Genomic DNA, 14,254 nt, shown 5'->3' on the forward strand with positions numbered 1-14,254 from the left:
TAATGTTTGGCATCATGTACAAAGGATTCACTCCATGTGCCGGGAACTTCTTCAGGAACAGAACATGTCTGACATTTTGCTGCACATGCCGGAAGCTTATTCAAGAATCGAGCTGAACTGGAGAAGCTCCCAGGACGTGGAGTGAAACGTCGGATGTCATGCCAAACCACCCACAGTACAAAGGGGACATCGCAAGCTCCCAGTGGTGTTAGCTTCCGGCCCAACCAGTGTGCCCCCTGGTTGCCAATCAACTACCCTGTGGCATCCAAAATCCAGGTCCTGGGACAACTATCGCAATGCTTTACCACCTAAAATTCCCGGTGGGTCTCAAAAAGGCGCTGCTCTTGGGTTTCCTTCCTTTTATTCTCGAACATCAGTACAAATGTTAAATGTCTGTATGATACGGAGCCCCCCCCCCCACCGCTTGCTGCCCCATAAGATGCAGAAACTGCCATTACGGCGGTAATCCCATTGGCCTTTGCAAGAAAGGTCGGTTTCGTTAAACAGATGTGAGGCCGTAAACCTATCTGGGTTTCCATGGCGTGTGTGCGACAGAACAAGGCATTTGATGTATGTAATGTTGCTTTTTTGTTGTTGCGATATCTGATATACAACTGTTTATTGCCAACGTCCTATGATATCTCACCTGGCAAACTCATATTTGTTAAACCTTCGAAGTTAAATGGTAGCACGTGAATACATTTAATAATAATTATAATTTCGATTATGAAAATAGGTTTTCCCCTTTTTTCTGGCAACAAACAGGTGTTAAGGTGTTAAAACACCAAACTGAAACCTTTGCAAAGGAATCATGTCTGCATTAACCACAATACTTGTGGTCAGAATGCAAACAAAAAACATGCTCTGATAAAATATGCATTGTCTTTTAAACTGATTGGTCCACACCAGAGGCAGCTTTCTTTTGAGCCTAGTTTCAAACGGTGTTAGACCAGAGGACGCCAAAAGACGCCTTTTTGCGTCCTCAGGTCTAACACCGTTTTGAGAATAGGCTCGAAAGAAAGCTGCCTCTGGTGTGGACCAATCAGTTTCAAAGACAATGCATATATTATCAGAGCATGTTTTTTGTTTGCATTCTGACCACAAGTATTGTGGTTAATGCAGACATGATTCATTGTAAAAGGTTTCAGTTTGGTGTTTTAACATCTTAACACCTGTTTGTTGCCAGAAAAAAGGGGGAAAACCTATTCTCATATTTTGCCACTGGCAAAGGAGGTCCCATAAAATAATTTAGATTAGTTTATTTCAAATGTTTAACTATGCATTTACTTGGCATCTTATGTCCACTGCTTCTGTCTCTGGTACATTCAATAATAATACACTATTTGCCAATCTACTGCTGGATGAAAGCCTCAATATGTCGCATAGGTCATGATGATTGTTGGACCATACTCGCCAGAGGGTGAGGGGTACCGGAATCAGTTCTGATATCACTCTCAACAACCCGGCAACTTGACCTCCAGGAATTGAACTTTGGTCACTGGGTTCATCGTGCAGTGCCATAACCACGGTTCCACCGGTCAATTACTGCATTATTTTTACCCTGCTTTTAACTTCCAGGAAGCTGTATATAGAGAGGTGTGTTGGCGCACCGTTATTTAAAGTTCTTGGATATGATCCAGCTTTGGAAATTGCTTTGTGAACTTGTAGCACACACTCATGAAAAAATGACATACAATGTTTTTGTTTAAAGCTCTGACTAAACATATTTTTCTGTGTAGTTACACATTTGCATATATCCATGTTTGAGGAAAGTAATGATTTGTTAATTGTTTAAACAAAGCCTTGGAGAGAGTCCAAAGTCCCAAGTCGTTGTGCCACTTTAGAGATTTGGATGCAGCTGATTCCACCGATAATCAAGTTTGGTGGACCTTTTATGCAGATGTAGAGGTATTATTGGGCGCGATGCGCATTCTCCAATACAGTTAGTCGGTAGTACTGGCCACGTGTCAATAGGGGGCAGAAGAGGGGCTGAACCCCCGTGTTATGGGACAATGGTCCACGGGGCCCAACGGAAGCCCCTAAGAAACGGCATGGCCAGTGGTACAGACCCCAGTCCCCAAGAAAGGGCTGGGGGATGACATCACCTCCAGGTCCTGCTGAAAGGTTCCAGAAGGAAGGTGTGGTTGGGGCGGAGTGAGCCACGGCTCGGTATAAAAGCCGGACCTTTGAACGGTCCCGGCAGTCGTCGCTCGCCAGAATATTGAAGAAGCCTCCTGAAGAGAAGAGCCCAAAGGGCAGAGCCCAACCCCTGGCCAGGGTCGGCTCGAGCTTATACCAGTGAAGACCCAAGCTTCACTCGTGAGGGGTGAACATAGCCAGTGAGAGGCGTATTAGCCGTTACCCCTTTGTGTTACGCAGTTATTGTTAAAATAAGCCGTGTTGCTTCAAGGAACTCTTCAGTTATTTACCCGCTACACAAGTGTAATGAGCGACTTCCGCGACACGTCGTGTAGAGGGTACTTCTTTATTACTCACACTGGGCACAACACAGGCCAACACTTAGTCTTCCTTACACTGAGTACAACACTAGATATTAACGTCTATATTGGCTACACACAGCCGATAACTCGGCGCGGTCCCATCGCGCTAACTCGGCTGCGCCGCTGGCTGGCGGCGTGACGATGACGGCGATGGAAGCTGCGCAGGAGATCTTCCACGTGGTCGAACGACGGAGACAGATTTGTAATAATTGATGATTAAAATCATTTAAAAAATTACTATTTCTATTTTATAGATAGTTAGTTTTCACAATTTTATACAAACTTTGCCAAGTAAACAAAGCCTTTAGCGTTTTTTAGCATCTTTCATTGCAATTTGTCTCCACATTTTAAGAAATAACCTAGTTGAATTGCATATCATTGAAAAGCTTATTCTCTGGAGCAGATGTCTAGCTCAGTCATATATGGCTATTTACTTTGCTGTCATGGCAGTAAGAGGGGGAACACAAGATGACGGTCATCCATGACAATGTAGGCTATCTGCCTACTATCAATGCTCCAGCGACACAAATGTGTACTGTCAACGAGGTGCTTAACCATTCACTGAGCGTCATGCAGTACTTAAGCCTGACAAAGATTGTCTGTGTCTTTGACCAAGCCCTGTGTACAAAGGCTGTCGAGATCACATGGAAACACTGTGACGAGTTCCATGATATAATCGTCAGGCTTGGGGTATTCCACACCATCTGCACACTGCTGGCAATAATAGGAAAGCGCTTCCAAGATGCTGGACTCCGAGATCTCTGCATTGAGTCTGGCATGATCGCAGAAGGCTCCATTGCTGGTGTTATGGATGGCCGCAAGTGCAACAGGACAGTGCGACTACACTCCTGTATGCGGCTCTCATGCCACTGACATGGAATGGTTTCCTGTCCTGGTTGGAAGCAACTCACGTGAACGACATGGTTCACCTGGATGAGACACTGAGGACCATTGACAACCTGGGGAAAGAAGTTTCACGAGCCGCTTTGAAGGAGGTCCTTGAGAACAGCTCATGTACATGCATCATGGAACTGTTTGAAGTCTACCGCGTGTTCCTCAGAGGTGGAAACGGCAGCCTCTCAACCTTCTGGATGTCCTATTTGGACATGGTTGAAATCTTGTTGGGGCTCATCCGAGCATCTAGAGAGGGAGACTGGATGCTACACTTGGCAAGCATTCGAGGAATGATCCCATGGTGCTTCGCTTATGATAAGATGAATTATGCACGCTACCTCCCCTACTATTATGCCCATATGTCTCAGCTGCCCATCACACACCCAGATGTGTACACGGAATTCATGGAAGGAGGCTTCTCCGTTCAACTGGGCTCCACCAATCCCTTTGGCTGAATCCCTGTTGACCATGCTATAGAAAAAAGGGTGAACAAAGACACCCAGACAGCTGGAGGGACAAAGGGATTCAGCTTGAAGCCAGGAGCTGTGTACAAATATTACCTAACAGCTGAGTAGAGAAGCATGTACCTCAGACAGTTGAGATACCTGATAGGTTAAGGCAGGTCCAAACTGTCCCATCCAGATCTACAGGGTCCAAGGATCAAGAGAGATGAAGCAGATGTCCAGTCTCTCATTGACCTTATGGAGAATAACTGGATCAATCCTATGTCCCCTGATGAGACAGATCTGGTTAGCCTCTCCACTGGCATCATGGCTCCACCTGATGTGACCAGGGATCTCTTGAGAGCTCTTGCGATAGGAGAAGAGGCCTACCAGGTATTCAAGCAAAAAAGGTTAGCTGAGGACCCACCAACTGTGAAATTCCATGACAAGATGACCAAGCAAAGTCTGAAGACATTCGCCAATTTTAGCACAAAACAGCACATGGAAAGAAAGCACAGGATGTGGTTCTGAAGGCAGATATAAACCTGTTAAGCCACATGATCCTGGTGGCTGAAAGCAGGAAGGTGAATATGAAGGATGTCCTTGCCCACCCACTGCGCCCACTGCCATGGGCACTGGCAAATGCTGATGGGTCCCTATGAAAAACAAACAAGGCTGCACTTGCCAGAGAGCTTGAAAAGAATGTGTCTCCTGCAGAAGACATCCCAGCCCCATCTACTAATGGGATGAGCCTGGTCCAACAAATGAACGGCAACAACAAAACCTTTGCCCAGGTGGCAGAGTCAGCCTTGACCCAGGTCCTCCACGAGGGGGCACAGAGTGAGAGGATTGATGTTGTTTTTGATGTCTACCGACAGACTTCGATCAAAGATGCTGAACAACTGAACCGGGTTGCAGACACCACTCTCCAGTACAAGAACCTTGCAGGGGGACACCACGTCCAGCAGTGGAGAAAATTCCTGTGCAGTCCCTCCAACAAGACCAGTCTCATCATGGTTCTGGTGGAAGAGTGGAAACTCCCACGATACAGAGAGGTGCTGCATGGCAAGGTGTTGTACATGATCTGAGGTAACCTGCTACAAGTTGACAGAAGATGAGTGTGAGGAAGTAGCAGAGCTGCACTCCACGCATGAAGAAGCTGACACCCGTCTGCTCCTGCATGCATTGCATGCAGCAAATGTGGACTCAAAGGCAGTTATCATCACAAATGAGGACACTGATGTCATGGTGCTTTGTCTTGGCTTCCAAAAGGACATCACCTGTCTCATCTACCAGAAGTGTGGGACACAGAACCGCACACGGTTTGTCGATATCAGCAAACTGGCAAAGTCACTTGAAGACAGCATCTGTGACAGCCTAATTGGCTAACACGCCTTCACAGGCTGCGGCACTGTCAGTGCATTCGCCGGTCGAGGGAAGCTGAATGCCCTGAAGATGGTGAGAAAGGACACTTACTGCCAAGAGACGTTCAGTCGACTGGGGCAGTCATGGAATGTGAGTGATGAGCTGTTCCAGAAAATTGAGCAATTCACCTGTCGCATGTACGTTGCTAATAGCAGCACTGGTGAGGTGAACGAACTGCGCTACCAGCTCTTCTGCACCAAAAGGGGAGAAGTCGAGTCCAGCCAGCTGCCACCATGTAGAGACTGTCTCTTCATGCATGTTCAACGAGCCAACTATCAGGCAGCAATCTAGAAGTGCTGTCTGCAGGCTAACCCTGTGGTGCCAAGCCCTACAGAGTATGGATGGACAGACGATTATGGCAAGCTGGCCATTTACTGGATGTGCTCCCCACCCGCACCAGATGTGGTCTTGGAACTGCTAGCATGCAAGTGTGTGCGTTCATGCAGAATGCCAAGCTGCACGTGCCTGTCAAAAGGACTGACATGCACAGACATGTGCAGGTTACAGACCTGCAGTAACCAAAAACTGCAGGATGATCCAGAACCTGACTTTGAACTCGGGGAGTCAGATGACGAGATAGACGAGCAGTTTTATGAGTGGCATAGGGTGGTGATTCTGATGGTATTACTATGGTAGTAGTAGTATACATTGATGCACAGTGTGGTGATTCTGGACTTGGTTACCCTTGTTAACACCATCTAAGTACACACAGAGCTTGATAACAATAATGTAACCTTCTTCACATATACCCATCACTAACGATATATATGGGATTACATTGGCTAAGTATGTGCGAATGTCAATATTTATAATATTCAGGTAGTTCCTTACCTCACTATGGTATTCCTTATTACCCTGTGTTTTCATTGTGTTTTTTAAACCAATAAAGACCAGTTTGTGACCTAACTGGCTTTGGTCGAGGTAGCTTTTCAGTAACAATGCCCATTTCATCATTCCGGACGCCTGTCATAGGGTATTGGTGTATGAAAGTCACGGTAACTACAACTAATCTGCCACTCCGCAAAGATTATCATATCAGAATATGTCCCACACACATGGAGAATTACAAAAATCATTACTAGACTTTGCCACCAATAAGTGATTTTTTTTGGTCTGGGCCCATGGACTATGGGTGGCGGGAGGGGTGGGTGTGGGGAGCCACTGCTACGAAACCGGTGACCCGAGTTCGATTGCCACTCGCGATTATCTGAACCGGTGCAGGGCCTCCCCTAGGTCGATTCAGCCTCAAATAAGTACCTGGCGCGGTGTGTAAACATCATCACTGGGGAGATAAAGGCAGTAGGGCATGGTGCTGGCAACCCGCCTCTTTGTGTGCTGTCCTGGCTTTCATAGGTGATCGCTCACAGAGCTTGCCTCCAACAGTCTGTTAAGACTGGATGAGGGATCTTGCACTGTGGTTCTTCGCGTGTGGTTAGTGTTACATTTGATGCTTTATTACATTACTAAAAAATATTTGTATTTCTCACTTTAATAAGATGTTCAAGAGTGGAACATTTTGGGGCTGAAACGTAGGTGAGCCTTTAACGTGGGAGTCAAAGGGAAAAGGATGATCGTTTAACAAACTTTCGCTGAACGGGAAATTTTGCCGAAGTCATCTCGCTCGTTGAGCGAGATGCCTTTATGTTCAATAATAAGATGGTGAGAAAAAAATAGGAGGCATTGCTTTTGGGCTGTCCCACATTCAAACAGACATAGATTAAAAAAAGTCTGTGGAATCTTGTCAATACAATTCAAGCATTTTCTGGACTTGAGAGAGACCTTAATTTTATTTTTTTATTTTCCCACAATTGTATCCCAGTTGCCCTATCGACGTAATTTTTACAAGACGAAGGATCCCATTCCGATCTCTTGCAGAGCAGTGCCACTCTTCGTGCTCGAGAACGGTTCATGAAGCTACCACCGTCATTCCTGAAAGTGACTTCTAGTCTGCACAATACCGGGCAGCAGTATTCCAACTTGCTCTGCCAGTGAGATACATTTTTGTCTGGATATTAGCCAAATTAAGTACAGAACCAAATGTAATGTCCTATTTTGTGTTTGGCCACTGGTAACCAGTATGAGACCATAAACTCAACACACTTGAAAAAACGATGCAATAACAGGCAGCAGTTGCCAGGATTCGAACCTCGGATATCGATGGTGCCAGCTCAATGCTCGGACCTCTCAGTGATCCAGAAACTTATACTCTTTTTACACGCTTTTTATTAACGCACTCTGTCTGTTGTTGTTGTCGTTGTTGTATCCTCAAATCTTGTAACTCGATTTTAACCCACTTCCCAATGTGGTATCGACTGCAAACTTGGTATACTTATGTCATACTGATGACAATACTATATTTTATCATAAAAAATATATATTTTTTTAAACATTCTTTTTTATATGTAATGTTTCGGCTTGGGTCTAATTGTCCACGGTCAACTGACGTTGGCTGTAATTTACCACGGTCTCTTACGTTGTGGCAAGCCTCGGGGCCACTTCCTGGAGTCGTGGAGTTCTGCCATTGCTAGTACATTTCATAAAAGCGTGTTTTTAAAAAACTTTTTTTATATTACTTTTTTATTTGGTTTCATTTTTTTCGCACCACATAGCACTTTACAAAACCTAATCTCCACGTCCTCGGTGAGTGCACAGTAAGCAGTCCACCCTCACTGGGTTAATATAAAACCATTCTTCGCTGCACAGGTTTTGACCTACATTTAAACCATCAGCATTGAACTGTGATCATGCTCATAATAAAGGTTTTTGGGGTAGATCGCGTAAATATAAATTTGTCTTAACGCACCACCACCCGACAGAGCCAGTAAGGTTTGTCATGTAAACGTGCCAGTTAGTTACTTCAGCCCACCGGTGTGATGGAGAGTAAATCCACAACATTTACAATTTGAACAAGGCGTTTCCCTGGTAATTTCATCAACCAGCATCATCAGGCGATTTTCCAGAATTGTGAAGCCGACCCCCCTGCTTCCGGTCTTAAATAGAGCAAGATGACGTCAACACTGTGAGCCAATTGGCACGTTTTGTCTACGTGACAAACTAAACCGGCTGTGTCGGGTGGTCGCGCGTTAGGACACATTTATACTTACGCGATCAAGCCCAAAAAACAGTATTATGAATAATATTGGTCGCGAAAGCCTACGCGTTAAACTGATCGCGCTGATGTACAACCTTGCATCAATCCCACTGCTGGATCAAGGCCTCTCTATGCCGGTCAACCTTCACCACGCTTACCGGTGCAAGTTGATGAAGGGGACTGCCCAGGACTCGCCACTGATGTTAGTCATGACCACGTGTCGAACTCAGGTCACTGGGTTCATAGGACGGTGAGCTCGTCACCGTCCCACCGCTTCAGCCCTCGTTTACATGCAGTAAACGACAGCTTTGTAATTCGCTACAATTCTGTTGTAATGCACAATTTGAGTCTGGAAGCATTTAACTCGGCTGGGTAGAAGGTTAGCCAGGTCCTGCAGAAGAATAGGTATTTACAGTTTTCCACATTGCCCTACATTGTAGGACCAATTCACTTTGTGCCTTATTTTAAAGGGCCAAATTGCTTCACTTAAATGATCTGGCTGCAACAAAGCTAAAAACTGCAGACTTGATAAAAACGTGTACAAGTACCGTACATGCACAGGCGGAGTTTGACTTGTTTATTAGGGGGTGGGGGGTTCGCTTTGTCCCTCACATTAGGAATAGCGGGTGCATATAATTCATGTATTTTTAAACTTAATCGTAAACTACTCTAAATAAATTGATAAAGGCGTCCAGTTTGGGGGGCGGCATTGCCCCCCCCGTGCCCTACCCCCCAAACTCCACCCATGCGTATATGTGCCCATGTGTGCGTGTACAGCCCCCTTCGTTTTTTAATGCACTTCCAGATGAGGGCCCTAAAAAAAAAGTGTCACATCACTGGTAAAAAGATCAACATAAAACCTATTGAACTTTGACCCCTAGTGTGACCGATGCCACGGGACGGTCAGGGGTGAAACGTCAAGAGTTCATTTTCCACCCCCAACCCCCACTTTGCTTTTTTTCCGCCGCACTCACGAAAGCAAGGTGCGAGACCCGTCTCACCCAGTGCCGGATTAAGCTCGTGCGGAGCCTGCAGCATATGTTATAAAGGGGCCCTAAATAATAAATAAATAAACCTCATAAATAATTAAACAAATGCTTTACTTGCATGGTAAAGTAATTGTATTTTTTCATTTGCTATACAGCCAGATAATACGACAAATCGCTAACTTTAAATACCAAGTCGTTCATAAAAGTTCAAGGCAGTATAGCACTATAGTAATAGAGCAAGTGCAGAATCACTGAACCGGAATTGATAGCTTGAAAGCATTTAGCGCAGGGCCCTTGAAAGTGCGGGGTCGGTAGCATATGCAGCTACTTTTGCTACTGGGATAATCCGGCACTGGTCTCACCATGTGCACGGGGAGAGAGCGCGCGCGCGCGGTATTTACGACGCAGCCAAAGCTGGCGTCTGCCCCAAACTCGCGCGCACCCCCAAAGTTTTGTCACGGTGCCAACTTGAGGCCATCATCATCATCGGCAGCATCATCACCGCCACCGCCACGACACCGCCCTTCCTTCGACTCGCCACTCCTTCTCTCCGTCGGCCCGAGTGTTTGCCAAGCCTGGCACCTCATCACCCCACCCCACCCACCTCTCACCGTGCGTGAACGCTGCCCAAAGGGTTTTAAACAATCGGTTACACTTTAATGTTGAGACTGCACGAGGTTATAGCCCGCGTTCGCGTGTGCGCTAAGTGAAGGCAGTCTGAAGAAGGTACGTTGCGCGTGTGTGTCGCACTCTCTTGTCTTAAGAGAGCATGTACAATTCTAGATTTGAAGCTTTCGTGACTGCAAGTATTCATATTCTTAGGTTTTTCGGTAAAGTCACGTAGGTAAAAAATTAAAATTAATAAAAGTAAAAAAAAAATCAAGTACTTGATACAGCAAGCGTGCTGTGACGGTTCCACCTGAAGACGGAAGCTTGTGTTGCCTCCGAAACGTCGTGATTTTTTAATTACATTTTTTATTTTACTTTTATTAATTTTATTTTTTTTACCTACGTGACTTTACCGAAAAAACCTAAGAATAAGAGCATGTACAACTTGCGACATCGATTTGCTCGAATTCTTTCTTGGCGTGGCTTTTATTAAAACCTACCGGGCGAGGAGCAAGAGATACGTCTGCAATGGATGACTTGTGAGGAGATTTAGATGTTTTAAAGTGTTGAACATCACATCCTGTGATATATTACGTGGAACTAATTTTTACTTGTAATAATTTAAATATACTCTTATTCATAATGTGTATCACTGAGCATTGATATTATGGTAATGTGGTAATTTTATGACCTATACATGGCATTTAGATGTTACACACTACATTCATAAAGAACTAATGCATTGTTCTATTTACCCAGGAGGTGCTAATAAAGTAAACATTTCCAGGTTTGCTCATGAATGCCGGTGCGTTCAGCTGAATCCATGATGTAGTTTAGAGAGAGAGGTGGTACAATTCCTGCGGTGTGACGCCTCGCACAGCACGGTTCCTTCGTGTATGTGTCCTCCCGTGAGTACCCAGCGTGCAGTGGGTTCCTTTATACATCAGGGACACGAGAATCGCGTGGGTCTCGGAAAAAGTAATTTTGTGAACTTGAAATTAGGTGTGGGGAGAAAGAAAAAAACACAACCCTGTTTCCCGGTCACAACCTTGCGAATATATGTTATTACGGCATCATTTTATATAGCGTCACTCATGCAAGTTGCATCTTGCAACACAACCTCGCTTAAATTTCGATTTAAAGCTTTCGTGACTGCAGGGATTCATCTTCTTGGTTCTTTCGGACGCTGTCTCCCCGACAGACCTGGTCTTCACCTGGGGACGGCTGCTTGCGTTGTGGCCGAAACGTCGTGAGAATTATTGTATTATGTTTTATTTGTATTATTTTATTATTTCCCTTCTACGTGACTTTACCGAAAGAACCAAGAAGACAACCTCGCTTCTAATGCCGTGCACGGATTTGTCAGGGACGTGAACAAATTTGAGAGGTATCCTGAAGAAGGCAATTCGACCAAACTTTAAACGCAGGGGGGGGGGGGCTAGCGCTTCAGGGCCCCCTGCTGGGGAGGGGAGGTGGGGCGCAATGCAGCCACCAGTGCAATGCAACTGAATTCAAGTGGTCGTCAGTTTAGTCATTCGTTTGTTTACCCAGAGAATCCTCACCGAGTCAGAAGAATTTTTTTATCAGGATGGTCCTGCCAAGTTTTTCGCATAAAGGGACAATGCTGAGATGCGTGATCCCACTTTAGTAATAGAGGGGCATCTCTACTTACGAACGAGTTAGGTTCCAGAGGTCTGTTCGTAAGTTGATTTGTTCGTAAGTCCAACTGTACTCCTGTCGATTCCAAATATGTTGTACCGCATGTACGCGAAATACGGGGAATGGCTTTAAAAGTTGTGTAATCTTCTATAGATGTAGATGCCACTAGTTCTTCATGTTCTGCAGATGTAGATGCCACCACCGTCATCTATTCCGCGGCGATTGAACTTACGACTCTCGGTCCGAACGGGCAACTGGGCATACAGACAGGTTTGTTCGTATCTCTGAAAGTTCGTAAATCTAATGTTCGTAAGTAGAGGAGTACGTTTTATGCAGATAGTTTTTTTTTGCATTGGGATGTTTGGACAGTATCGGTTGCATTGTGTGTGGAGGAACCGGAAAACCTTTGTGAAAACTAATGCAAAACAGGGAGAGAACATACAAACTCCCCACCGAATTGCACCCAAGTCACACATCGAACTCAGGTCCTTTTTTTTTTGCTGTGAGGCACAAATGTTACACAGGCACTGGTTTCATATTCTGCCAATGCAAAAATAAAGACGCAGCAACGTTTTGGAAGTTGGAGGTGTCTTGACTTGCGAAAAGTTCCGGATGGTTACCGCTTAAATTACAGACAGAGGATACACAAAGTTTCGACCTTAACTCCATCACGTATTGGGACGAGTTCTGCCGCATGGTAGCTATCTTGAATCTACGCAACTATTGGCTGCTGGCTTAGTAGTACCGAGTCGACTGTTTGTACGCAACTGTGCATTTAAAATGTTTCCGTCATCAGCATGATCAGCATTTTTCCACTTTGTTGAAGCGAGAATGACACGGACTCAGAAAATAGACAACATATTGTGGGTGTCTCTCAGTCTTGGCGAAACATCTTGGAGTTTCCAGACACCCATGATGACACCCACAGTGGCGAGCACCCATTCCCATGGGAAGATCTGGCAGGTCTGTAAATGATTAGCATGATCAGCGGAAAGCTCTCGGTTAGGGTATGGAGGAGCCAGTTGACCTGAATGAATGCCTAACCAAACACTTTGCTCCCCCCCCCCTCATCTCCAGTTTCCCGCGTGGAATTGCACGGGTGGCAGAGTTCTGCTCGGTATGCATTGACAATGTCCGGTGAGGAGAGCTCACGAGCAGAGTTTTGTGTGTGAGGTCAATGGGAGACCGTGCGTCGAGGAAATTGGGCTGGAGGTATTAATTGTGGTCACGCATTAACCCTTCGCCGTTCCGTGACGTCTGCAAGTTGCAGGGTGGGTCCCGTTCACCGCTGATTCTCAGCACGCGCAAGTGGTTCAGCGTTAATTTTATTTCGAGAGCCATAGCGCGCTGTTGTTTTTAAAGACAATTGTACTCAGCGCAGAGAACTGTAGTGACGTGACTGCACTATATGATAGCTGGTGCCCAACTGCGCCACAAACCCTCCTGTATGGCCTTGTGGGAGCCTCTGCACGTCTACCGACCTGAAGACGTACTGATAAAGCTATTTTATTTTAGTTTTCCTTCCGATTCCGTTCTTATGACGTACAAGTACATCATTGGAATGGGAAAGGGTTTACTGATATTGTGCACGCTCGCAATAATAATATGATAGTAATAATTTCATGTGCACCGCATCTAAATACCAAAGCATCTCAAGGGGCTGTACAGAGAAAGTGCAGGAACATCACCAGCGCCATTTGGACAAAATGAACAATAAAACTAAAACAAAACAGCGGGTTGCACAGACAGAGCAGTGGTGCGACGCCCTGTGCACAAGGGGCCACGGCCACTGTGTGTATCAGAATCAGAATATTAATTGATACTGGAGGAATCCGATGAGTTATAAAGCTCTTTTTCACAGATGTCCAGTAGGGGCAGGCCAGAGAGTTACAACAACAAACAATACAAACACGTGATGCAACCTCACATCAGCGCTGAATTGTCCGGAAATGCGTAACCACTGGGGCAAGAACAGCTATAATTTATGCAACCAAGGGAGAAATGGGAATATTGAGGATTTGGGATGGAGATGTAATGGCAAAGAAGTGGAAAAGTTATGGCAGAATGTTGTTCGCACACATAACCAACCAATGGTAGAGACATGAAAAACAGTCTGCCTCAGCAGCAGACCATGCTTTCCCACCTGATGACGGACGCTTGTGTTGCGCCCGAAACGTCGTGATTTATTTTATTTTATACCTACGTGACTTTACCGAAAGCATCAAAGAGTATGAAGGAAGAGCTTTAGTCTGGACTTGGGGAGAGGATCGAGGAACAGCTGTGCAGACAGCCAAAGGGAGATAATTCCAAACACCAGGACCAGCAGAGGGAGGAGGTGACATCTCGCAGTCGGAGGCGGTGACAAGGCCCAGCGGTAGCGGTGATCTTGTTCGCCGCTTATTGCAGAGGTTCAAGGTTCGATTCCAGCGGCCGCCCTAGTTAATACTGAGGGGGCAATAACCACAATAACAGCACGCGCTGTCTGGTTCACAGTAGACGTTAAAGATCGCCTGACATCAATCACAGGAGTGGGCCATTGTGTGCTTACGTTCAGGGTTCAAATTTGTCAAAATAAAACATTCCACGGCAAATTACTCAATTGGGATTGAACATCGGCTCTTACTGGCAGACGAATGACCCACC

The 14,254-nt window shown here is 45.6% G+C and overlaps 1 protein-coding gene across 1 annotated transcript in view; it reads left to right on the forward strand.

Annotated features, from left to right (window-relative positions):
* The first annotated feature begins 9,892 nt into the window (after positions 1-9,892).
* LOC144729199 (thyroid hormone receptor beta-A-like) overlaps positions 9,893-14,254 on the forward strand; it is a 56,890-nt gene continuing 52,528 nt past the window's right edge. Inside the window, exon 1 of the mRNA XM_078609252.1 lies at positions 9,893-10,069. The gene's annotated coding sequence lies outside the window, so the exon portion shown is untranslated. The remainder of the gene's footprint in view (positions 10,070-14,254) is intronic.

The sequence above is a fragment of the Lampetra planeri genome, chromosome 31 (assembly GCF_965212315.1).
Source record: "Lampetra planeri chromosome 31, kcLamPlan1.2.h2, whole genome shotgun sequence".
NCBI lineage: Eukaryota > Metazoa > Chordata > Hyperoartia > Petromyzontiformes > Petromyzontidae > Lampetra > Lampetra planeri.